The 24,455-nt window shown below is 40.1% G+C and overlaps 1 pseudogene; it reads right to left on the bottom strand.

Moving 5' to 3' along the window:
• Nucleotides 1–3,720: 3,720 nt before the first annotated feature.
• Nucleotides 3,721–5,094, bottom strand: LOC148741291 (uncharacterized protein KIAA1958-like; annotated as a pseudogene).
• Nucleotides 5,095–24,455: the final 19,361 nt, after the last annotated feature.

The raw sequence follows: 24,455 nt of genomic DNA, 5'->3' as shown, positions 1-24,455 counted from the left end.
CAATTCAATTTAATTTAATTTGACAGAGTCTGAAACGATCGAAAAAGACGTACAAAGAACAATTTAAGTGGAACAAGATGCGAACAAAGTCCGTTAAGCGAGAACACAACGGGTCAGGCCAGAAAAAGATCAGCTGGACGAAAGTCACAGCAGCCACGACAACCGAAACCGATATTTAAGCTTTTAAGAGTTCCGACGTTCAATCCTGACAAAAGAAAGTTTGAAGATTTTTGGGCCCTCTTTACAATTGTTGTAGAGTAGTCAAGGGAGCCAGTACATTTGAAAATGGCAGGGCTTCGACGATGCCTTACAAGGAACACTTTGGATGTCACCCGTGGTCGTGGCGTCACCGCCCCCGAATACGAGGAGAGAAAAGAAATGTTAAAAACGAAGTACGTAGGTACGCGCCCGCTTCTGCGAGCCTACTTGGATCAATTAGAATAGGCCCCGTAAATAAGAAGCAACGATGTCCACGTGTTAGAGAAGTTCACAGACCCGCAGAATCGCAGTCATAAAGTTACAGCCTGAAGGAAGAGGCGGCGAGTTAAGAGATGGAACTCTTCACAGCTTCCGGGTGAAAAAGGTGCCCGATCATCAACTAGAGAACTACAATCGCTAGTTAAACGAACGCCCCAGGCAAAGATCAGTCATAGCTTTAAAAGAAAATTGAAAGACGAACTCAGATTCCGAATAGAAGAAGCGGAAATGGTGAACAGGATTGAGTCAACCTGTCGAGCACGTTGGACTATCGAGAGTATGGAGATACAACGATCAGAGCACAATGGGAAATTTGCCTACTGTTGCAATGGGGAAAATGCTGCGTAGTACGAAGCGTCCATGTTCTCTGTCACAGTTTCGATCACGGGGTGTGGGATTGCAAGGAGTTTTTCAATAGAGGGGTGGATGAACGCTATAAGATCGAGGGGGAAAGAAACCTGTGTTTTGATTGCGTAGCCTCTGATGGTCAGGGGAAAGATTGCCCAAAGGCCTGCAAATGTGGAATACATGGTTGCTACAAAAATCACCACGGCCTTCTTTCTGGAGGTGAAGTTTTTGTCAGAGACCGGACCGATGACAAAGTTGCCTTATGTTGACGATTGGAGACGCCCAGATTTTCCATGGGAGGGAGCGCCCGCTGTGATCCTGACTAGCTGTAATGTACAAACACTGACTGAATCTTATTCTTCACGAACTGTCTCTGTGTGGATGAAGGTCAGTGGTAGAAAAGATACAAGTAAACGCCATTATAGACGACACATCGAGCGAAACTTCTTAAACAAAGAGGTTGCTGGGTTACTAGTAGAAGCCATAAAGTATTGGTAGAAGCTTCTTCGAGAGCCACTTACGCCGTTGAAGGGAAAGGTGATGTAAACGATGAGGAGCTAATCACTGTGTTCTCTGGTATGGAGTCCTTTTTAGTTTCCCGCCCGGCGACTTATCCAATAGACGATCTTCCATTGACATCTAATTATTTCTTGCACGGTCAAATGGGGGAAGAGTTGCTGAGTCCGTTGAAGCTACTAAGTTGCTTCAGCATTATTTCGCGAGTGTGGAGGAGATGGCTCATGGAGTTTGTTCCAGCCCTTAATTAACAGCCGACCAAAGTGGACTTCAGAATGCCGAGAACTACAAATTGAGGATGCAGTTCTTTTGATTCAGCCCAATACTCCAAAAGGACGTTGGCCATAAGGAAGGATTGTTGAAGTGCATCCTGGAAGAGATGGCCACACCCTTGTAGCTAAAGTTGCGTGTGGTGCCCAGACTTTTTTTAGACCAATAACAAACTGGTTCAGCTTGGAAATAATCGTCAATTACTTATCAAGAAACCCACCAAGACTACCTCCCAGTGTGGGGGGTGGGAAATGTTACAGAAACAGTTACTGAGCTTATGCGCGTGCTTTGAAATTTCGTAGGTTCTGAAAAATTTCGTCGACAAGTCATGCGCACGATTTTCGCGTGTGCAAGTTTTAGGGAACTAAGCGTTGTGATTTTTTCCTTAAATCGCAATTTTTCGGGGTTGTTAGTGTTTTTTTTTTATCGTGTTAGCATGTTACAGTTTTATTTTTCACTCTATTAGACGTGCCGTTCTTAAGAGATATCCGTTTCCGCTTCCAAACAGATCCATTGCTCCAGGATTGCACAAATTTTGAAATACTGAAACTTTAGATGTTGAGCTTACGCGCGCGCTTTGTAATTTTTGTAAATTTCGTTAGCAAGTCATGCGGACGATTTTCGCGTGTGAAAGTTCACTTTAGGATCAGAAATAACAACCGACACGTCACTTTCCTTTGTCGAATATGAGCAGCAGAATCACTCAAACGATTAATAACAGGATACCGCAAAGGTAAAACTCCCTCAGCCCGATAAAGTATTCTTTGGTCCATCGTTTCCGAAAATGTTCTGTGAGTTTGCTGAGGTGTCGCACCTTTCGTTGTAGTTTAGAGGCGCAATCTTCATCGTCGCTAAGCTCTGTCCTATCAGTAAGAGTGTTCAGGTGTCTCCCAATCATCAAGTGCAATTAAGTGCGCAATTTACGAATGAAGTAATGGATTTTCCTTGAATCGCATAACTGAATGAAAATCAGAAAAAAAGGAAACAGCATTACTTAAAATTGTTATGTTTGCGTAGATGCGAAACAATATCACTTAGCCTCGTTTTGAACTCGCAATTCCACGCTAAATACCTCACTTCGTTAACCAATCAGAATGCCAGATTTTAATCAATGATGCGATTCAACAAAAAATTGATCGATGCAGTTAGGCTAGGTTTTCGGTAATTCAGTGTTTATTGCCTTTACGTCACATGAGCCCCCAATGAAATATTATGATAACATAATCTGCAAAGCCAGATGATGTCGGCCGGAAGAACTTTCCAAAATTAGTTTCTATAGAACTTCATCCACGATAATCAGCGCAAGCAGAGACCTTCTAGACTCGAGTGATCGACGCCCTATTCTAAACGGTACATCATGAAGGTAAATTAAGGCTTTAAATAATTTTGCATGTGTGATTAGCGTGTTGTTGTTGTTTTTGTTGTTGCTGTTGTTGTTATCGTTGTTTGATGCCTGCGGGATGAGCACCACGATGCTTAACCAGTATTCAAGGACTTGTGAGGTGAGTCCTTTTAAACGAAATTTTAAATGAGACTTCACACGATATACAAGTTTTCAACATGCCTTATCTGACCCTTAACTTCTATCCTCTCCTATGGGAAAATTCATTTCTTGACAAGGGAATTCTACATTAAATTGCACGCGAAAACCGATATCGCACGAATCGCGAAGGGACGAGTGCGATAACGGTTGTCAAGTGCAATGTATAATGGTAATTGAACTGAGTGGAGTGCAATTTGGGCTGAAATCATACGCGTGATTTCAAAATCGAACGAGCGCGCAGCGCGAGTTGGATTTGAAATCATAAGTATGATTTCAGACCAAAATTGCACGACACGAGGTTCAATTACCACTTTATTACATCCATTTTGAAATCGCTCAAATACAGAACTTGGTCAATTCAAATATTTTATTGATGCAGTACTGAGCCGGTTTTTAAACAAAAAGCGGAACCGGAAACGCATTTACATCTTATTTTGTATGCAAAACAGAAAGACTTTGAAATGATGTGTCAAAAACTCAGTCAAGCGCATCAAAAGAAAGACAAGTTTCACTCAAGAAATTCCAGACGTCCTCAATAACTCAGAAAAATAGTGAAGCGTTAAAGTTCAATCCTCGTCGTCCGTCTCAATGATGTAAGCCCTTCGTTTCTTCTGTGGTTGGGGTGGAGAATTCTGGCTGTCTCTGGAGAAGCAATTGAAGGTGCAGTCTGTGTAATTCTGCGATGGAACGGGAGCAGAACAACTGAAGGCTTCCATGCGGTACTGCGGAGACTGCAATGGAACACGTGGTTGAAATCCTGAAAATTCAGCTGGCTGAAAACCAGGATTGGAACCCATGGCCTGATACTTTTGGCCTTGTTGTTGGACGTGATAAATAGGAACCAGAGGTGTTCGTTTATGTTGGACTGAAATCTCTTGATTTGAGGCTTGATTTGCAGTGTTTTGGCGGGAGACTTCGTTTGCTTGATTTTCGTTTCACACGTCTTTATATCCACTGATGATGTGAGACAGTTCTTTCCTGTGATTCTCGTCTATTTCATCGTAGTCGTCTAACGAAGATTCACGTGCGTAGCCTGTTATTTCACAGATGATATTGCGCGGTTGATCTGATTTCTTCAGTTTCGATACCAATGTTTTCCTCGTGCTGTGGTTCGTCAGCTTCTTATTCGTCCTGAGACAGGAGGTCATGGATTTCATTAAATTGCCGATGGTGTTTTGTCCCATTCGAACTTTGGTATACCAAACATCTGCTGATTTAGGACGATTTATGATGCTTAGATAGAGTGGCCCTGTGTTCTTCATTCCTTCGGGTCGCTTGGACAACCAAAGCTTGAATAGCCGCGCTGGATCGCTTTTTCCGCCATCGGTGCTGAACATTGCTTGTGTGTTGTTCTTCGCCTGATGGTGAGACCACCGCTCCGTGTTTTAGTGGGACCTTCTCTGAACTCAACAACTTCAGTTCCATCTTCTCGCTGTCTTATAATTACGTCTTCCACGTACGCATCGTAGTGTTATTGGCGACCACGAAATCCCAGTTGTTCCGTCAAATTTTTAAAGTTGACATTGGTCAAGATATTTCCATTAAAATCTCCCAACTGACCTTTTTCCCACAGGGCTGACTCTTCTTCAGATGTGATTGGCTGAGCTTTGTTGGTTCTCTTTCCCTTTCCTTTTTGACACAGGGAAATTGCTTTCGCATTGAGGATTTCTCGTGAGGAGTGAAACTCCCTCGATTGCACGATGTTCAATGGATAGTTCTTCTCCTTTAGATATCGTTCTATGGCACTCTGTATGATTTTAAGGGATTCTGGTTCGTAATCATCTCCGTCCTTTTTTCTTACTTCGGCGTAAAACTTACTCAGGACTTTGTCAAGTTCTTCAGGCGCCATTGTTTCGATGGAGACATATTCAAGATGGCGGTATTGACACCAGCTTCTGAAAACATTCATATATTGTTTTGTGAAGCGGGACGTATTTTTATTGGAAGTGACAGACTTAAGCTCATGTATTTCATCGCTTGAAATGATGGGAAATCTTTCAACACCCAACTCTTGTAGTGGCTTTTGATTTTCTTCGTTTGTTGTTGACTTGGTGGACTCGGGATCGCGCGGATTTTGAGCTTGAGAAGGTACAAAATCGGCAAAATATTCACCAAAATGTAGACAAAAAGTGGCAAAGTCCCTGGCATGTTGGTCTTCAGCCTGAAGAATCTCATTGTTTTCATTCAAAAACTGGAAGAAATTAAACTCATCCATTTTTTGGGGAAAAAAAAAGAGTTTTGGAAACAAAAGTTGCAAAATTTGCCAGATGATACTCTTTGTTGTTCATTTGCCTGCAATTTGATTATTCACTTTAAACAAGCATTGAAATCTGATTGGTTGTTTGTTTTAAGAGTAAATTCCTCATTAGTTGGGAAAAAGATGCGATTTAGGGCAAAAAATGGTGCGATGTGGGAATAAATCGCACCAATTAGAGCCAATCAGATCACAGGGACCACCAGTGATTATAAAATGGATGTAATAAAATGCGGAATTCACGAGTGAGGTAATGGATTTTCCTTGAATCGCATAACTAAATAAAAATGAGTAAAAAAAGGAAACAGCATTACTTTAAATTGCTATGCTTACGTAGATGGGAAACAATATCACTTAGCCTCGTTTTCATTTGTGGGAGCGATGCAACAATTTTGGGACTGCAGTCCCCTTTATTGATATAGCAGTATGGACGGTAAGATGATATTATGTTAAATAAGCTGTAGATTGGACGTAAAATGCGAAACAATTGAGTTTGCGAGTGGATGTGAACATTTTCGACTAACTGACGGCACCGTCAAATCAGCACATTTTTATCCACCTTTAAAATTTGATTAAACCGCACCGAATCATTTCCGCGTAAAACCCTTTGGAGATCAAAAAGAACTACATTTCGCCTTTAAAAAACCAGATTTTCAGCCGATTGTTTTATATAGCACATAGTTAAATAACTGGTTACTTTTGAGCTATTTTCAATCTTGTTAGAAGAGGGTCGGATAAATTCAATTAGATTGTGAAAATAAGCGATCAAGAATTGCTCAAATTGCTGTCAACATATTAATGATGCTTTTTTTCAAGATTTGGTACTTTTTATCGGTCCAAGTGTTTTCAGTTCGCGGCGCGACGCCCGAGATTCGTCTAAAATTTCGAAAGCGACATTTTGGCGGAATTCAGTTATTAGCGGGGCTCCCACGCGCGCTTTGCAGAGCCCCATACCCATGGAATATGGTCAACTCCTTTTCGTTTGGATGTCACGTGACTGACAGAGCGTACGTGCGTACCTACGTGCCCTCTGTCATGTATGCTATCACGAAGGTACTATATGCTAAATGATCAAATTTGAAAATATGGCGTCCGCGCAGCCGACCCTCAAGATCTTCAGGTCGGATTTTCCGTTCATTTGCGATCGAGTTAGACCTTGTGGAACTCAGAATGTAAAGTAACAATGCTATAGAATACTCTGCTTGGAAAAGAATGGATATCAAGGTCTTAAAGGTCACAGAATAAGTTCTCGAGTCAACGACACTACGATTCTCTAAGGCTATGCGAATTATGGACGTAAAGTGAAACCGAACTTTCGGACCGTTCAAGCAGGCCTAGCGACAGTTTGACGATTCGATGGCTCGGTAAATATTATGTTCGAGTAACAATGTTTTCAAAAATGATTGTTTGATAGAAGATTTTGCGTGAAATCGAAGTTTTTTCCAGAATTTTCAACATAACTATGCGCAATTTCTGGCCTTGAAAGCAGGTAAACAACGATCTAAGCATGATGAATTTTATCGCGCAGTCTTTGTACACGTAAGAAATTCGTACGTTTTTCGCTTATAACAGCAAATCAAAAACTGTTTTGAATAAATCTGTCGTCCCGAAATATTTCTTGGCCATTTTAGTCTTGCTTCCTATTGATAGATTTCATAGAACTTGAGATCTCTACACTCACGGACAATTTTGCACATTCCATTATGAAATATGATCCACATGCCCATTTGCACACATGCGAAAATATTAATTTAGCGATTTTCATCTTTCATCTTGATTTTTGAGTTAAGACGTAATATGCACCTATCGCTTTTTTCGTCGGAAATAAGCTTTTTAATAAGTTTTCTTTCACTGGACCTTGTATTTTGGAAAAGATGATTTTTAAAAATTTACCGCGCATTGTGTTTGCTTTCTTGGTTTCTCCAAAAGTTTGACTTTACACAGGCACGTGTTACACGTAAGTGTCAGTGAGTTTAATCTATACTGAATGAATTTTTTGGCTAAACATTTTTAATATATGTAATGAAATTTTATTGCAAAATTTTCACTTATTGGGAGCTCCGCTTTTAGGCTTTGCTAAATCTATATATTATCGAATTTCTCGAAAATAAATTGATATTCAGCTAAACGAAGTATACAGTGCTTTGTTTAACCAGAAGGCCTTCCTAACTTGAGAATATGAGCCGAATCGATTTTTTGGCTGTTGTCACCCAATGTTTGACCATTGGTAACATTCGCTCTTAGGTCCTCTTAAGTTCTTGAATATTCTCGGATAAAGGCTGCTGAGTTTCTTGTTGAAGATATACCTGTGATTTGATTGGAACAATTGTCAGACTTATTTTCAAAATCGAAAACAGCGCAATTTCTGATCCAGTATGAAGCAGGTTAAAGACAACCTGGCTTCCTCTGAGTGGTCTTATGTACCCAGTGCAATCAGAGTTTGAAACTTCAACCATCGAGTAGCATAACAAACGCATTTTATAAGCTGGATATATCAACAAAGTTGAAATGGTAAATTGGCCACCGTAACGCATTTTATAAGCAGCACATTTAAAACTTATAAAAGAATCCCCTACAACATAATGTTATGGGCAAAGAAAGAAAGTCAAAGTAGTCCTGCAAAGTTACAAGTGTTGCTCTGCTGAAAGATATCAAATTTTTAGAGAGATTTGCCCTGGTTTCTAAAACTGAAAAAAAAATTGTTTCTAGTTCGTTGGCGACCTTACTTTCCACTTAAAACAGTTGTTGTCTTTTCTGTCTTTGAAAATATGGTCCGATTTAAACGTGTAAAATATTTGTATCAAGCTGCTATTAATTTTGATTGAGTTCCACACTCTCCTATCGTGGAGTCGACAAGAAAACAAATGCTCAGTTTCTACGTGCGGTGATAGGACCTGGAGGTAAGTTATATTCCATATTATTAAAGCTCTATTCTATATTATTATTCAGGTGACAGCAGTTAAAGGGTTAAGGAGCGGTGCCCACTGTAGGCCCTTTGTTCTCCAAACTCTCTCTTTACTTTATTTATTAAGTAACAGTCTTCAAGAAGCGGTACCTACTGTACGCCCTTTCTTCTCCAAACTCTCTCTTTTCATTATTTATTAAGTAACAGTCTTTAAGGTGCGGTACCTACTGTAGGCTCTTTCTTCTCCAAACTCTATCTTTACTTTACTTATTAACTGACAGTCTTTAAAAGCTTTTTTTTCTCTGTACACTTCCTTTTTAAGTGTAATTCTAATTTTGTCAGGAGGTTCTCTATAATTTTCATATTAAACAACAACAAACATATGAAACATATGTGTGAACTGCGGTTATGAGACGTATATGAGCACGATCCTTCGCAGTAAAGCACTATTTGAGCAATAGTGAAAATCAGACCTGAAAAAAAAAAATTCAGGCCTGTACGGGATTCGAACCACTGACCTCTGCGATACTAGTGCAGCGCTCTACCAATTGAGCTAACAAGCCAACTGGGAGCAGGCCATCAAATTAATTCGATATAAACCCGTAGATGATAAATCAAACAACAACAAACATATGAAACATATGTGTGAACTGCGGTTATGAGACGTATATGAGCACGATCCTTCGCAGTAAAGCACTATTTGCATAACCGCAGTTCACACATAACACGCATAACCATAACCACGCATAACACACATAACCGCAGTTCACACATTGTATAACCGCAGTTCACACATATGTTTCATATGTTTGTTGTTGTTTGATTTATCATCTACGGGTTTATATCGAATTAATTTGATGGCCTGCTCCCAGTTGGCTTGTTAGCTCAATTGGTAGAGCGCTGCACTAGTATCGCAGAGGTCAGTGGTTCGAATCCCGTACAGGCCTGAATTTTTTTTTTCAGGTCTGATTTTCACTATTGCTCAAATAGTGCTTTACTGCGAAGGATCGTGCTCATATACGTCTCATAACCGCAGTTCACACATATGTTTCATATGTTTGTGGTTGTTTGATTTATCATCTACGGGTTTATATCGAATTAATTTGATGGCCTGCTCCCAGTTGGCTTGTTAGCTCAATTGGTAGAGCGCTGCACTAGTATCGCAGAGGTCAGTGGTTCGAATCCCGTACAGGCCTGAAATTTTTTTCAGGTCTGATTTTCACTATTGCTCAAATAGTGCTTTACTGCGAAGGATCGTGCTCATATAAATTTTCATATTGTAACACGTGTTTTTGTTTTGCTAGATCTTAACTGAAAATCTATGAAATTTTAGGTAAAAATTAATTTTGCAAAGAATCAACATAATGAAGGAACGTACTTTTTCCATTAGATCTGAGCTAGCCTTTCGTACTGCAACGGTGTTTTAAAAAGTGCACAAGGTGTTAAGGTGTGAGCAACTTGAGAAGAGGAATGTTGAATTTTCTTCTAATACTTTTTCTAGAACTAGAACGGTAAATGTACCTCAAACTAAAAACAACATAAAAGAGCATATATTCGTAAAGAAATTCACGTAGTGAAAATCACCGAGGCTGTCTTCGAATGAATCTACACAAGAGGCATCCTTTTGCCGAAGATAGGACAACACGTACAATCTCGGTTCTAAAATTTTGTCTTTTTAAGGAAAGACCCCTTTCAAACACGGAATTGGCCTATGGCCACAACCCGTTATATTACATTCTGAACTGTCGTTAAGACAGCCAACCCGAAGAACTTCTGGATGGGAAGGCAAAGCAGCTCTGGGTGAAAAAGGGCCGTTTAAATGTTGTAAGACTCGTGACTACGATTTCGAAAAGAAGGAAAACCCTGCATGCTCAAATGTCGAGGTTACAAGACAGTTTTTTCGCCAGAGAACGCCATATTTTGGTTGATTTAAGTGAAAAGACGAGGTAGGTAGACACACGATTCTTTTGAAGGTTCTCCATGTGATGGAATCTCTACATAAATTGATCAGCACACTCACTTATAATCTTCCGCTGTTTACGCGGACCGCGGGCTTATACTGGATCAGGTGGCGCACGACCGAAACGCTCGTAAACTTCCGGTATGTTGCTGTTGTTGCTGTTTTCTTTTTCCATCTCAAGAAATTTTGGGAGATAGGTGACCAGCCGGAACCAGGTACTTTCTCGAGGGGGTAAGAGAGAAGATTCTGGGTCCTGGAAACGAAGTTGTCCGAATAACTCTTTTTTTTTTTCCTCAACGCATTTTGATGTCGCATGTGCTTTATATCTGTTCAGTCGCACGGCAACGTGAATAGCTATTTGTAAATTATGATTTCGATAAGTTAAGTATCCCCCTTCCTGTTTATAATCATCAGGAGTCAATTCATTAAAATGTCTCGGGGTGGTAACTCTTTGTTAACCACCAGTGATAAAAGATGTCAGTGGCAGATAAGTAATAACAATGTCATAATATATTGAAATTTATGAAGTTGACCATAACGACATTTACTTGCTATTTGTTTATTAATTTCTTCTGCTGCTCTCCATCAAGTATATTTGCTAACACGGCAACGTTTCACCTCAATTGAAAGGCACACCACTTGCTATATCCTTTCTTTCAACCTGCCCACTCTGTATTTTCTAGTCCACTACGTAATTATATCAGTAAATGTCTATAGTGAAACAACTCTGATGGAGCACCTACAGAGAATCACTCTATGTATTTCCGTATGAAACAGGCCGTGACTTAAATTTTAGCTGTTGATCTCTATAATTTACAGAACAAACAAACAAAAATCAATAAACACAACTACTCACAAAATTTCCAAGGAATTTAAGTTCTTGAATATTCCCGGATGAAGGCTGCTGAGTTTGTTATTGTAGATGTACCTGTAATTTGATGGCAAAATGCAAGCAGCGCTCTTTAATATCTGTTATGAAGCTGTGTAAAAGAAAGCTTGTTTTTACTCAGTTGGTGTCAGGAACCTTGTGCAATCTGAGTTTAAGACTTAAAGTATAAGTAGCATGACAAATGCAGCCTATAAGTAGCACATTCAGAACTTAGAAAAGAGTCCCTAGTACCGCTAAGGACTTCCCACAGATAACTTTGACTTGTCAATAATTTCAATTCACCTTTTATCAAAGATTTACTTTCGTTAAAACCCACTTTTTTTAATTCGACTAGGTTGTCCGATCACTGGACGTTATTCATATCTTTTCTGCATTTTCAAATACATCAGAGTTGACCTCTTAATCAGATTCCCGGCTTAAGATAGTGCAAATTTATTGTTCAAATTGGAGAAGATGAGTTATCATCCCTACCAATGAGAGAGCGCACATGGCTTCAGGAAAGTAAGTGTAACTGTAATTACATGATACTATAAATCATGACTTTACAAGGTTTTCCATACATTACGCCTGTTTGTATTCTCCGATATAACGTGTGCAATATTTAAGCAATACGGCTGCGAGTTCTAGCGAAAAATTGATCGTTGCAGATATGGAAAGTTTTCGGTAATTCATTGTTTATTGCCTTTACGTCACATGAGCCCACGATGTATACTTATCATGACATAATCTGCAAAGCTGAATGATGGTTGATTGAGCATCATACTCCTATCACGATCACGATTTTCAAGCTAAAGTAGGAATTTGCTTTCATGACTCCTGTACATACTTAATCTTTTAATTCTAGCAAACATTTGGTCAAAAGCAAACCGTCAGGCGTTCAGTTCAAAGCAATTCATATTCTCTTCTTCACCGGGCAGACCAGCTATCCTTTTTGTTGCGATCGACTCTGAAAGCTGCATCTATCGATTCATTACCCGCATGCAAAGGTACTACTAATCTTCTTGCCAGAACTCATTTTTCTAATACTTGTTTCTAGGATTATTCTGTTGTTCATTGTCAGATTTAAATACGAAATTATCATTGCTCGATTCCCAAACGGAAAATGGAGAAATCATGGCAATCCATTGCTCTAGGTTGCACAAGAAAATGGGGGACGCGTAAGTAAAAACATGTACAATTTATTTCAATCAAATTGGATCATACTTCTTTATGATAATGGAGAACACTAAAATTTGCCTCGCTCTCGACACTAGGATTCGTCGGTCAGTTGGTAATAGCGGCCAAGCACCTCGGCGCGGAAAGCATGACTTCGATTCCCGTTGCGGCATGAACATTATTTTTAAGGCTTCTGAGTTTTTTGGAATTCTTTTAAAAACACCCGACCCACAAAGATCATATTTTAAGTAACTCATTATCTTTTGGCCAAAATGAAATTCATATCATTTAATTGCGAGGAATATACTGCTGGAATAATTTAGTCCTACTTTAGGATAAAAAAAAATAACCGAGAGGCCTCTTTCCTTCGTTGACACTGAGAAGTAGCAAGGCGTTATCCCTTCGCCCTCCTAAAGTTTAAAAAAGATATATCGAAAATTACCCAAGACCATTGAGAAAATCCACTCAGCGGGATTTTCCCTTAGCGCTTATCTACAACGATTGCAAAGTCACGCCCACCATTTCAAAATTTAATCCTTTGCTTATCGCATGTGAGAAAAGAGTCTCACTGCAAATGGGAAGAGTTTGTTTTTGTGCACCGTGAGTAGATACTTTATCAAAAAAGGTTTTACTTTGAGTTTGTCTTTGGTTTTTGTTGCGTAAGGGACGGGCATCAGGATACTTGATTAGTTCTCAAGGACTTGTGATTAATCAAGAAAAGCCAACCAAGGGTCATGGATATGTCAGGTATATTTCAGGGGGCGTGGCACTTCTGTTCCTATGAATTCTTTCTTTACGCCTGGTGAATGACACGATTAAAAATGTATTGCAAGGTCATTGTTTCTTTGTTATATAATGCATTTACATGTCCAGGGTCGACTCCCTGTTAAATCTCTCGCCTTTGCACACTTTTGTGTCCAAGAGTATAATTTTCGAGTCTCATAATTCCTCCGTGAGTTTGATTGCAAATTTCTTGTGCCTGGTTGTGCTCCACATACAGGAAAGGTCATCAATATACCTATTCCAAACCAGCGGCTTAGTTGTACTCTGGTTGTTTATACCATTTCCCTTTTTGCCATGAAAATATTGGCTACGGCCATTGCCTTTCCGTGGGTTTCTGAGAAAAAGTACTGCGCTCCCGGATAATAGCAACAACAATGCCGTGCAAAGCACATTCGTGGGCGGGGCCCTTTAGGGACCCTTAAACCACCTCGAAGCAAAAGAAACTGTTTAAGGAAAACAGACAGCCGGTGTTAAAGAAAAGAGACAGCGCAGTACCTGTAGCTTTTGAACAAATGCATTGAATTGTTACAGTGACTATGATATCATAATATAGCTATCCATACCCTTATATTGGTCTTTGTAAAACTATGTGACGACCACGGCGACTATGACGTGTTTTTCTTTTTTTTTTTTACGAAAAATTGTATTGCGTGACAGCATGACCTTCTAGAAGCTTCGCGTGAGGCCATAGTTTGTTTAGTTTAGTGTCTTGCGTAAGCGTTTCTTGAAGCGGTATGTTTTGTAATCTTTCTATAATGAGACTATTTAGAAAGTTCTAGAATTTTACAGCGTAAGTATATAGGTAGGCGAGTCCAAGCGAAGTTTTTAACTAGTTTTCACAAGCGAAGAGAGTTTGACATTAGTCTTATTTGATCAAGCGTGACAAGGCAGTGTTTATTGTAGTTGGCGGAGGCCGTGTGAATTGATCAAGTTAAGTGCAGTTGGCGGAGGCCGTGTAAGTCTATCAAATTACGTGCTGTTGTAGAGTTTTACCGTTCTTGGAAACTACGTTCATTTTTGGAATAAATCTTCTTGTTGCTGTTCCGACAACTCTGAGTTCAGCCTGGTCCGCAAGCTGCCTGTCCTCTAAAAGATTACCCGCTTAACATTTAAACATGTCAAAAATTTGAAAATAGGAATGCTTTCTTTTCCCTTGACTCTTCATTATGCAGTCACTGAATCTGATCAAAATGTACAGGGTCAAAGGTAATATCTTGACTGTATGAACACAAAACGACATAGAGCGTTTTTTCCTCAGTTCTGATCTTTCGTCCACAGAGCTTCAAAATATCGAGGTATCAATAACTAGAGTTACTTTTGAATTTCTGCTACATATTTGAACTATAGGAAGACGACTGTATTTTTTAAAATCTTTTTCGTTATCCATCCGACCGAAATGCATTGCACAGTGACTGCATAGTGCATTTACACTCTATTTACATGCATACATACATACATACATACATACGTACGTACATACATACATTTTATTGAACACATCCCCATCTGAGGCTTTTCAGACTAGGTTTACACTAGAGGAGAGTTTTCCGGATTCGTAAATGTTTCCGGATTCATCAATTTTGGAGTATTCGGATTCGTAGGCGTTTACGCTGAAAGGATATTCGGATTCCTGACCGTTTACACACAACGACAACTCCGGGAATATTCGAAATGGAATGGTTACCAAGCCCAGTGTTGTTTCGTCGTTCGATCGACAAAGTGAAAATGCCTCCTCCAAAAAAGGCTAGAGTAGATCCAGATGCCACAGAGGCAAATTTGAGTTGGACAGATGCCAAGCAGTCTACGTCGTCGGCGATTAAGTGTGGCTGACGTTAAACTTCCTTGCAATAATAATTTGCGTTTCTTCAGAAATGCTGCGGTGCACATGATAAAATTTATCGCCTGAACCTGCAACAAGATTAGGCAACCGGAGACCGCCAGCAATGTCAGCACCATATCCATTTTGGTTTCACCGCAAACTCAAAAGATTGCAGGTGGAAATAATGTCCGGATTCGAGAAAAAAAAGCGGTTACACGACAAAACTTTCCGGATTCAAAAGTTATCGGATTCAAAGTTCCCACTTTAAATTCCGGATTCAAAATCTCCGGAGACACGACCAAACCGTGAAGTTTTTATTTCGGATTCGCCCACTTTCGTGTAAACGGCAGAATTAATCCGGTACTAAAACGTTTCGGATTCATCACGAATCCGGAACAATTTCCTCCAGTGTAAACCTAGTCTCAGTGAACCAATTGGACTACGAAATTAAAATACATGCAATATACTATACTCAAAGGAAGCGGGATTCTTGCATAATTTATGGCTTGGATCTAACTTGAATTCTTTCCTGTTGCAGTTTTAAGAAGAGGAATGTTTCGTCGTTGAAAGTTTCTGGTTATACGTCTAGAAACGCTACCTCTTGTTATATACATAAATGTTAAGTATTCAGGCACATGATCCGTCATACATTTAAATGTTAAAGTAGCATCTCGGTAATATAGTTGTGTTTTTACAAGGAGCCAACGTAAGTTTCTTAATACAGGAGAAATATGGTCATACTTCTTTAAGTTACGGATGATTCACGCGACAAAGTTTTGAACGTATTACAAGTTATGAATATTGCAGGTTGAGGTGGATGACCATACGTACGTAAGGTTGGAAACGATAACTGGGCCTACGAAAGTGTGATGGGAAAACACGGGCTGGGGCAAAGAAATGATAATGGAGAAAAGCTTTGCGATATGTGTGATACCAACGAACTAGTTCTAACAAGAACATTGTTTCCACATAAGACCATTCACAAAGTAACGTGGGTCCCCCAAGCGGGAATACCATAAGCCAGATAGACCATGTACTAATTAGCAGGTAATTCAGGAATTCAGTGAAGGATACGAGAGTATACAGGTCGGCAGATATCGGGAGCGACCACCATCTTGTATGTACAGTAGTCAAGTTGAGACTGAGCAAGCAAACGACACAAGTACGATACAGCAGAGTTTAGGAATGAAGAAGTGTTAAAGAGGTTTAACATTGCCTTGCAAAATAAAGTACCTAGTCTTGGAGAATGAGGAAACAACAGTTGAAGAAAATGAAGAAGTGGAAAAGAACTTTCAGGTGATTAAGAAGGCATATACAGAGGTTGCAAAATTAGTCTTAGGTAGACCTTGGCAGAAGAAGAAGAAGAAGCCGTGGATAAGTGAAGAGTCATGGAGCCTCCTAGACCGAAGAGAAAAAGATCCTGGGACCACGGTTCCAGGATAAGAAGATCCTGGGACCAAGGTCAGAAAGGGTCAAGAAGCAGCTCAGGGCAAAGTATGTAGAAAAAAACAGGGAAGTGAAGAGAAGTATAGAGGTACACAAAAAGAAATGGATGGAGAACATCACCTGTGAGGCAGAAGAGGCTGCAGGAAACCAACACATGAGGACACTATATGGGCTCACGAAGATATTACGCAATGAAAAACCAAAGCAAACCACAATGGATCACAGTTTATCAGTCAAGAATTTCACGAGTTTTCTATCAGCTGGGACTTCAACCATGTGACATCATCACCACATTATGCGAAGACTAACGGTAAAGCTGAATCTTCAGTCAAAACGGTCAAACAGCTATTCAAGAAAGCTGGACGTGATGGAAAAGATCCCTTGTTAGCTTTGCTAGATTATAGGAACACCCCTGCAGAAGGCCTCGTGACCAGCCTTTCTCAAAGGCTTATGTCTAGAAGGACACAGCATCAAGTCTTCTTCGCCCCGAAATAATTCCAGACCATACCGAGCAGTGAGAATGGAAAAGTCGAAAAGCCAAGTTTTACCTTGACCGTAACGCAAAACAGTTGCCTGAATTGGAGATTGGACAGGAAGTCCGAATTGCACCCTTACAGAAGAATCAAAAGTGGAAGCAAGCTACTTGCGTAGAGAAACTCTCCGATAGGTCCTACCTGGTCAAATTAGGTGATCAGACCCTCAGAAAGAATAGGCAGTTCTTGAGACCTGCAGCAGAGCCTATAGCTCAAGACAAGCAATGCAACAAGGATGGCACAGCCGAAGCTAATGGCAATCACAAGGAAGTACCTACCGCACCGACAAGGCCTGCCACACATTAGAGTCCTAAGCCTACAAAATCAGCATCCACGAGTCCTGCGAAGCTGTTCTCCAGCAACAGCAGTGTGTCAACAGTCTCTCAGAAGACAAGAACCCGGAGCGTTCGTTTGCCGTCCAGATTCAGACTTTGATATGAAACATTAGGAAAGGCATGATGATTCAAAGACTTTGATACGGATTTTGATTCACGGCAATAAGTTCGTTTAAGGCCTAAGTTTAGTCTTGGATTCCGCAAGTTTTTTAGTTACATAAGGTAGCCAGTTTTTTTTATTTCTAGCTAAGTTATGTTACAGTTGTTTTCTTTTTTGAAAGAAATGGAGATGTTACGTAAGTTACGTATTTGGTTTCGTTGACCATATTTGGATAGCAGTCTGTGTACAATTCTTCCTGACTGAATGCGCCTTTGGATGACACCAGACGGGCTTTACGGTACTAGACCATATAGATAAAATATATCTTGCCACAACCAAACATTCATTACGAAGTCCCTTCAGTGGCTTCATGGTCTTATATCTCTCCACTATTGATCTCCTGAGTTTAGTAGCTCATAGCTACCTGGATTTTTTTGTAGATCATGATAGCACAATTTCGAAATCACTTGTGTTTCTTGCGATCTGACTGACTCTCAACAATGCGATCTATTCACAAATCGCAACATTTTATCCTCCAAATGGCATCTTTCCCTGGCCAGTGAGACAGCTTTACTAAACTTCTAACCCTCAAGGCTTGTTTAAAGAACTCAATATTATCAGGAAAATGAGAGAAAACCCTTGCAACTTTTTGCATACCTGCTCAATATGCTGGATCAATGAAATATTACTTGTCCGGACTAACAAAAAATGCATTGAGCGACTGAATTTTGCGATTTTAAAATAGGTGTAATAAAGTGGTGATTGAACTTCGCGTCGTTCAATAATGTTCTAAAATCATACCAAATTGCACCCCACTCATTTCAATTACCATGATTTATTTCTACGCTAGCAATAATCTTGTAGTTTCACTCAGAAACAATGCAAGATAAGCGAATGCCAAGCTAAATCATCATCAAAAGTTGTTGTATATGAATTACCTCTGTGACGAAACTTAAGAAGATCTTCAATTCGTAAAAGAGGAAAGATTTGTGATTGCCTGGTGCAATCAGAGTTTGAAACTTCAACCACCGTGTAGCATAACACTGGGGCGTAGCCAGGATTTTCCAAAGAGGGGGTCACAGAGGCTACTGACCATTTACAACGCTGCTCTCCCGCGTGTATCAGCGGGCTCAGTCGTATTATCGCGGCATGAAGGCCCATATTAACTAAATACAAGAGCCGTTGACGAAAATACTTCACAAAAAACAAATTTCAAAAAAGTGGGCTTTTCAATAATGGCTTTTTCGGCCAAGATATTGTCATGGCGTTCTCGCCACCTGAATATTGTAGGTTGTTTGCTTTAAAGAAGGCCAACCAAGGGGGGTCATGGGCACCCCAGGACCCCCCCTGGCTACGCCCTTGTAACAAATGCGGTTTATAGGCGAAGCATTGGGAAGTTACAAAGGAATCCCCAGTTAATGTTAAGGGCTTTGCGCTGATATCGGTTCCTTTTCAGTGATATCACTTTACTATTTCATATGGATTCATTCTGGACACTTACAGAAGCACGACGTCGACTCTTGTTGCGGCATGGATACTTTTTTAAAGCCTCTTTCTTCTTTTTTCGTTTATTTATTTATTATCGTTTGGTCAAGATTAACTTCGTTTTATTTAATTGACAGTGATAGACTGCTGAGTTAATTCACTCTAGGATAAAAAATAAAAACCGACACGCCACTGTTTTGCGTTGACACTGAGCAGCAGATTCCCTCAAAGGATGAACAATAACTTTAGTATACGTGCTTAATAATTTTTAACAGGCTTGAAATTCAAAAGACTAATATATTAAGTCTATGAAAGACAAACAACAAAAGCTATCAGACGTATCTACCGATCTTTGCGGTAGCTTTGTAAACTAAAAGGTATTTTATACGGATATATTCCAGACCACCACAGGATAATTGTTTCTCAGACAAATAACAAAAAGGCATATAGCTATGAACAAATATCTAACCTCAGTAACTCTTACTTGGACCAAACTGTCCAATTTAAGTTCGGAATCATAACAATAATTATTAACACCGGAAGAGATCCGCTAGGGAGCCCCAATATAGAAAATTGCAAATAAGTCATTTGATTCTTGGTTAAAGGTGTGTCTGCGAAAACCTTTCCTTTATAATAGTTTTTGCTGTTTATAAAATAGAATAAAAAAACACAACCACTCACAGATTTTGCAAGGACTTTAAGTTCTTGAATACTCCTGGATGAAGGCTGCTAAGTTTGTTGATGCCGATATACCTATGATTTGATTGGAACGATTGTCAAAAACGCAAACAGCGCTCTTTGTAATCTGTTAGGGAACAGTGTCAAAAAACCTAGCTTTCTTTGTGCGATCCTATTCATCCATTGTGCTAAGTAAAGTAACTACAAATAAGTGTCTAGAACTTTCTAGAGTGCCTACTCATGCTGACTTGCATGATCATTGCCAGAAATCTGGGACAATATGGCGGAGGCGGTTCTCGTGTTACAAGCAAAATGGCGCCGAAACAGTATAAGAAAATGTATAGGAAAAGGTTGTTTTTTCAAAATAGCTGTCTAAAAATGGGATATTCTTTCGCTGCGTAATTGAAAATGCAGCCTGCTTTGGTTAAAGCGTCCATCGCAACGAAAAAGAAATACTCAAATTCAAACCTACCTTTTCCCAAGGTATACGAGTAAACTCATAATTCTGACTCAATTTTCCCATACAAACTCTTAAAATCTGCTTCGACAAGGTCTTACAATTCTTATGTCGTGGGAACAACCTTGTGAAGATTCGCAACTGCGTAGTTCGATATGCATTCTGCAGAAGTTTGCTCAACTAAATCACTCGTAAACGGTCGAATATGTTGGTCGACAAATTTTCCTTGAGCCGGAAGACTCTTCGTATTTTCAGAGAGCTCAGTACGCCATTTTTAAATACCCCAACTTTAGGAAGGAGAACACGAAGGATACAAGTCCCTGTAACTACACAATTTGGCCACCATTTTCCTTGTTTTGACGTCTCCTTTGACTTTCTGGGATAGTAAGGTGCCAAGCCTTTCTCTGGCAGGGTTTTACAAAAATAGAAAGTTACGTGTTCACTTCACTTCCACCGCAGCTATATTGAATTTGTCTGTAATATGATATACCGCTGAAATTTGTTAACGGGCTCGAAATGTCCCCGATTTCTGGTGATGCAAAGTTTCAATTCAACTTGCTTGCATACTCTGTTAGGTTTTTGTTGTTATGGTGTAATAGTACCAAAATAGAAAAGGATATTTTCTCCTCTTGTTACGGACAATAAAACAAATCTGAGTTTTCATTACGAAACGAACCTCAGACCCTCGGATTCCGAGTTCTGATGGTCTACCACTGAGCCACAGGGACAGTGTGGTAGATGAGGCCCATTACAAAGTTCGTGTATGCCACGGGTCCCGCATACTGTTAGATTGGCAGGACGCGTGTCATACATGTATATGATATTGCTAATGGACCTTGCTCACAATAGTCTCTGAGCTCTGTGAAAAATTAAATACCATGTAGCATTACAAAGGCAGCTTATTAGTAGCACATTTGGATTTATAAAAGCAAATATTGTTTACTTGTCTATGATATTGAATAAATTTATCTCAAATGATTATTCTCCTTTATAATGATATGAGAATTCTTCTTTGGATGACTAGGTTGTCAAATCAAAGGGTGTTATTCACATCTTTGTACATTTTCGATTGAACCGGTAAACTTCGTAATCTACCATCGGCAGCCTTTTTCACTCAAGGATGTTTACTTTCATTCAAGTTCTGGAAACCGTCTTTAACCCATTATGCCCTTCGAAATACAAACGGGACCTCGAATGTAAGCAGTCTAGTAAGTTGATTTTACTTGTTACACCTCGGAAGTTACGTAGTTTTCTCCAATTTCTTCAAATTTGTTTGTTTTTCTTATCGGGATTCTATTTATTGATTTATTTCCGTTTCTCCTAGACTATCTGAGTGAGATGTTTCTCTTCTCTCGGAAGAGCTTGCCGAAGTCATAAACTCGTCGCTTTCGGACACTTATCTCAAGATTATGTCGAGGGTTACGGGAAAAAAAACTGTGGGTAACTTTTCTTAAGTTTGCTTGAGAAGAGGGCAAAATTACAAGCTCATGATTGGTACAAAGGTTGCCTAGCAACAGGTTATGCTATTGAAAAGTTGTTGCTGAAGATTTTCTGTAACAATGGAGTCTCGTTTCGAGATAGCTGACGAGGAATATATCGAAGAATTAAAAGATAAGAGTGAAAACGAAAACACGAGGAAAAGCACGGAGTACTGGAAGAGCGTTTTTAAAAAGTGGGCGAATGAAAGAAACTTCTAAGCAAATTTAGAAGAGTACGAGAGCGATATCCTCGACTGAACACTGGTGCAGTTTTATGCCGAGTTACGAAGAGAAAACGGGGATGAATATGAGCCCGACTTCCTGAAAGTAATGCAGGCATCGCTGGGGAGATATCTAAAATCAAAAGCATATCCAAGGTCCTGGAATCTTTGTGCAAAACTAAAATTTCATTCAGCTCATTCGTGCGTTTGTGGCCATTGATTCTCTGTCAACTTTAAATGGCTTCCTATGACTGATTGCTGAAAGGTTGCATTCAGAAATTCAGTAATTTTCCCTTCAATCTCATTAACAAGTAATCGCAATGGGTCCTCGTAAAATTAAGGATTAATATCACTTGTGTCTTCAGAAGTTGCTGAAAACACGCCTGATATGAATCCTTAATTTTACTCGGCCCCATGCGAGTACCTATACTAATCTTCTAGCTTGCCCTCAGGCCTACTAATCGGGGACACTGCTTAAAATACTTATTAATGATAAATATATATTAATAATACTATAAGTTAATAAGATTTAACGTAATTAACTTAACTAACTTAACTAACTTGCAGACCTCAAGACAAGTGACCCTCCAATTTAGGCATTAGGAGGACACAACATTGGCGACGAGGTTAATTCTGTGAGTCACACGATGTCTTCGAGTGAAAGTGGCGCTTCCAAAGCGATTCCTAAGTTCGATTGTCACTCGGAACCTGCTACGTTGGGACCACGCTGGACGCGATGGTTAACATCTTTTGAATTGTTTGCGGATGGCAAGGGCCTAATCATCACTGAAGGTACAAATGCAACAACGAGGCAACGAAGAAGAGCTATGCTTCTCCATTTAGCGGGACAACATGTGCCAGAAATCTTCTCTACTCTCGCGGACACCGGAGACGCAACGGACTACGCCGCACCTGTAACAGCACTGAATGGCTATTTTCGTCCCAAAGTAAACTCCGCTTTTGCTCGACAAGAATTTCACCGACTCCAAAAGCAGCCAGGTGAGACTGTCTTGCAGTTTGCAGCCCGACTGAGAAAAAAAGGGAAAGACTGTAATTTTGGGGCAGACTTTGATAACCAGATAAGAGATGCGATCTTGTGCAAATGTAGGTCAGATCATGTTAAACGTAAATTACTTGAAGAAAGAGAAGAAATTACTCTCGCACGCACATTAGAACTTGCAGAATAGTGTGAAAGTGTAGAGCACCAAATGTCTCAGCTCAGCACGAGTGAACAGACTAAAGAAGCATACAGAGTCTATGAAAAACCAAGGAGATCAAAAGGTCAACAAACAAAAATTCAGAGAACATGAATAGAGATAGTCAATGTTCTCATTGCGGATGGAGTGGTCACATGGTTGGAGATCCAAAATGCCCTGCCAGCGGTGGAACATGTCAAAAATGCAAAAAGAAAGGTCACTTTGTTAGTGTCTGCAAAACCAAACCAAAGAAGCCAGGAGTCAACCAGGTGCAAGAAGAACAACAATCCAACGGGGAGCAAGTTGATTATGCATTCAGGATCACCAATGAAGCTCAGTCAAATATGCTCAAGTTGTCTGTGGGAAGAGTATAATTAGAAATGTTGGTGGATTCTTGGGCCACCAGTAACATTGTTGATGACTGTACATGGGAAGATCTGAAAGCTAAGAAGATCAAGTGTAAATCTCAAGCCGCTCCTGTCGATAAAAAATTGTATGCCTATGCATCCAGCAAACCCCTCCCAGTAAAAGGTCGCTTCACGTGTGAAGTACTAGTGGGTAAAGAAAGAGTCCGGACCGAATTCCTACTTATCAGAGGAAAGGGAATACCTCTCCTGAGCAAAGACACCGCAATGAGGCTAGGGGTGCTGAAGATAGGTGTTGATATCGCCACAATCACTGAAAGCAAACAGACACTGCAACAAAAATTCCCTGAAGTGTTTAGTGGGATCGAAAAGTTGAAGTCCAAGCAAGTAACATTGCATATAGATCAGGCAGTGAAGCCAGTAGCCCAACCCCAGAGGCGAATCCCCTTGAATTTGCAAGATAAGGTAGAAAAAAAGGTCCGGGAGTTGTTGAAATGTGATATTATAGAGGAAGTAGACGGGTCTACACCATGGCTAAACCAAGTGGTGATCGTACCAAAGGCAGATGGTGACCTACGACTCTGCATTGATATGAGACAAGGGAACAAGGCTATAATACGTGGTAGATATCCAATACCAACGGTAGATGAACTGCTACACAACAAAAATGGTTCAAAATTCCTCGGCAAGTTAGACCTAAAGTGGGGATATTACCAATTGGACCTAAGTCCAGAGTCGCGACAGATCACCAACTTTGTGACGCACAAAGGATTATACAGGTACAAACGTCTATTGTTTGGCGTGAGTTCGGCGAGTGAGGAATACCAACATAAAATATCCACAGCTTTAGCCGGAATAGAAGGAGTCGACAATATCTCTGACGACATCATAGTACACGGTACGGATAAGGCAACTCACGACCAACGATTGGATAAGACAATGGAACGTCTCAAGCAGCAGGGCTTAACCCTCAATGCTAACAAATCTCTACTCAATGTGGACAGAGTGATTTTCATGGTTATTCTTCTCTCGGCAGAAGGAATCGGCGCAACAGAAGAAAGAGTTAGAGCCTTGCAAGAAACAAGTGAGCCTGCCACTGTCAGCGAAGTAAGAAGTTTCCTGGGATTGGCTAATTATAGCAGCAGATTCATTCCTCATTTTGCCACCATCACTGAACCATTAAGGAGTCGTAACCAGAAAAAATGTCCCATTTCACTTTGGACCCGAGCAGAAAACTACTTT

The sequence above is a fragment of the Stylophora pistillata genome, chromosome 1 (assembly GCF_964205215.1).
Source record: "Stylophora pistillata chromosome 1, jaStyPist1.2, whole genome shotgun sequence".
In the NCBI taxonomy this organism is placed as follows: Eukaryota; Metazoa; Cnidaria; class Anthozoa; order Scleractinia; family Pocilloporidae; genus Stylophora; species Stylophora pistillata.
Note: the sequence above shows the minus strand (reverse complement) of the source record. Positions and strands in the feature narration are given on the sequence as shown.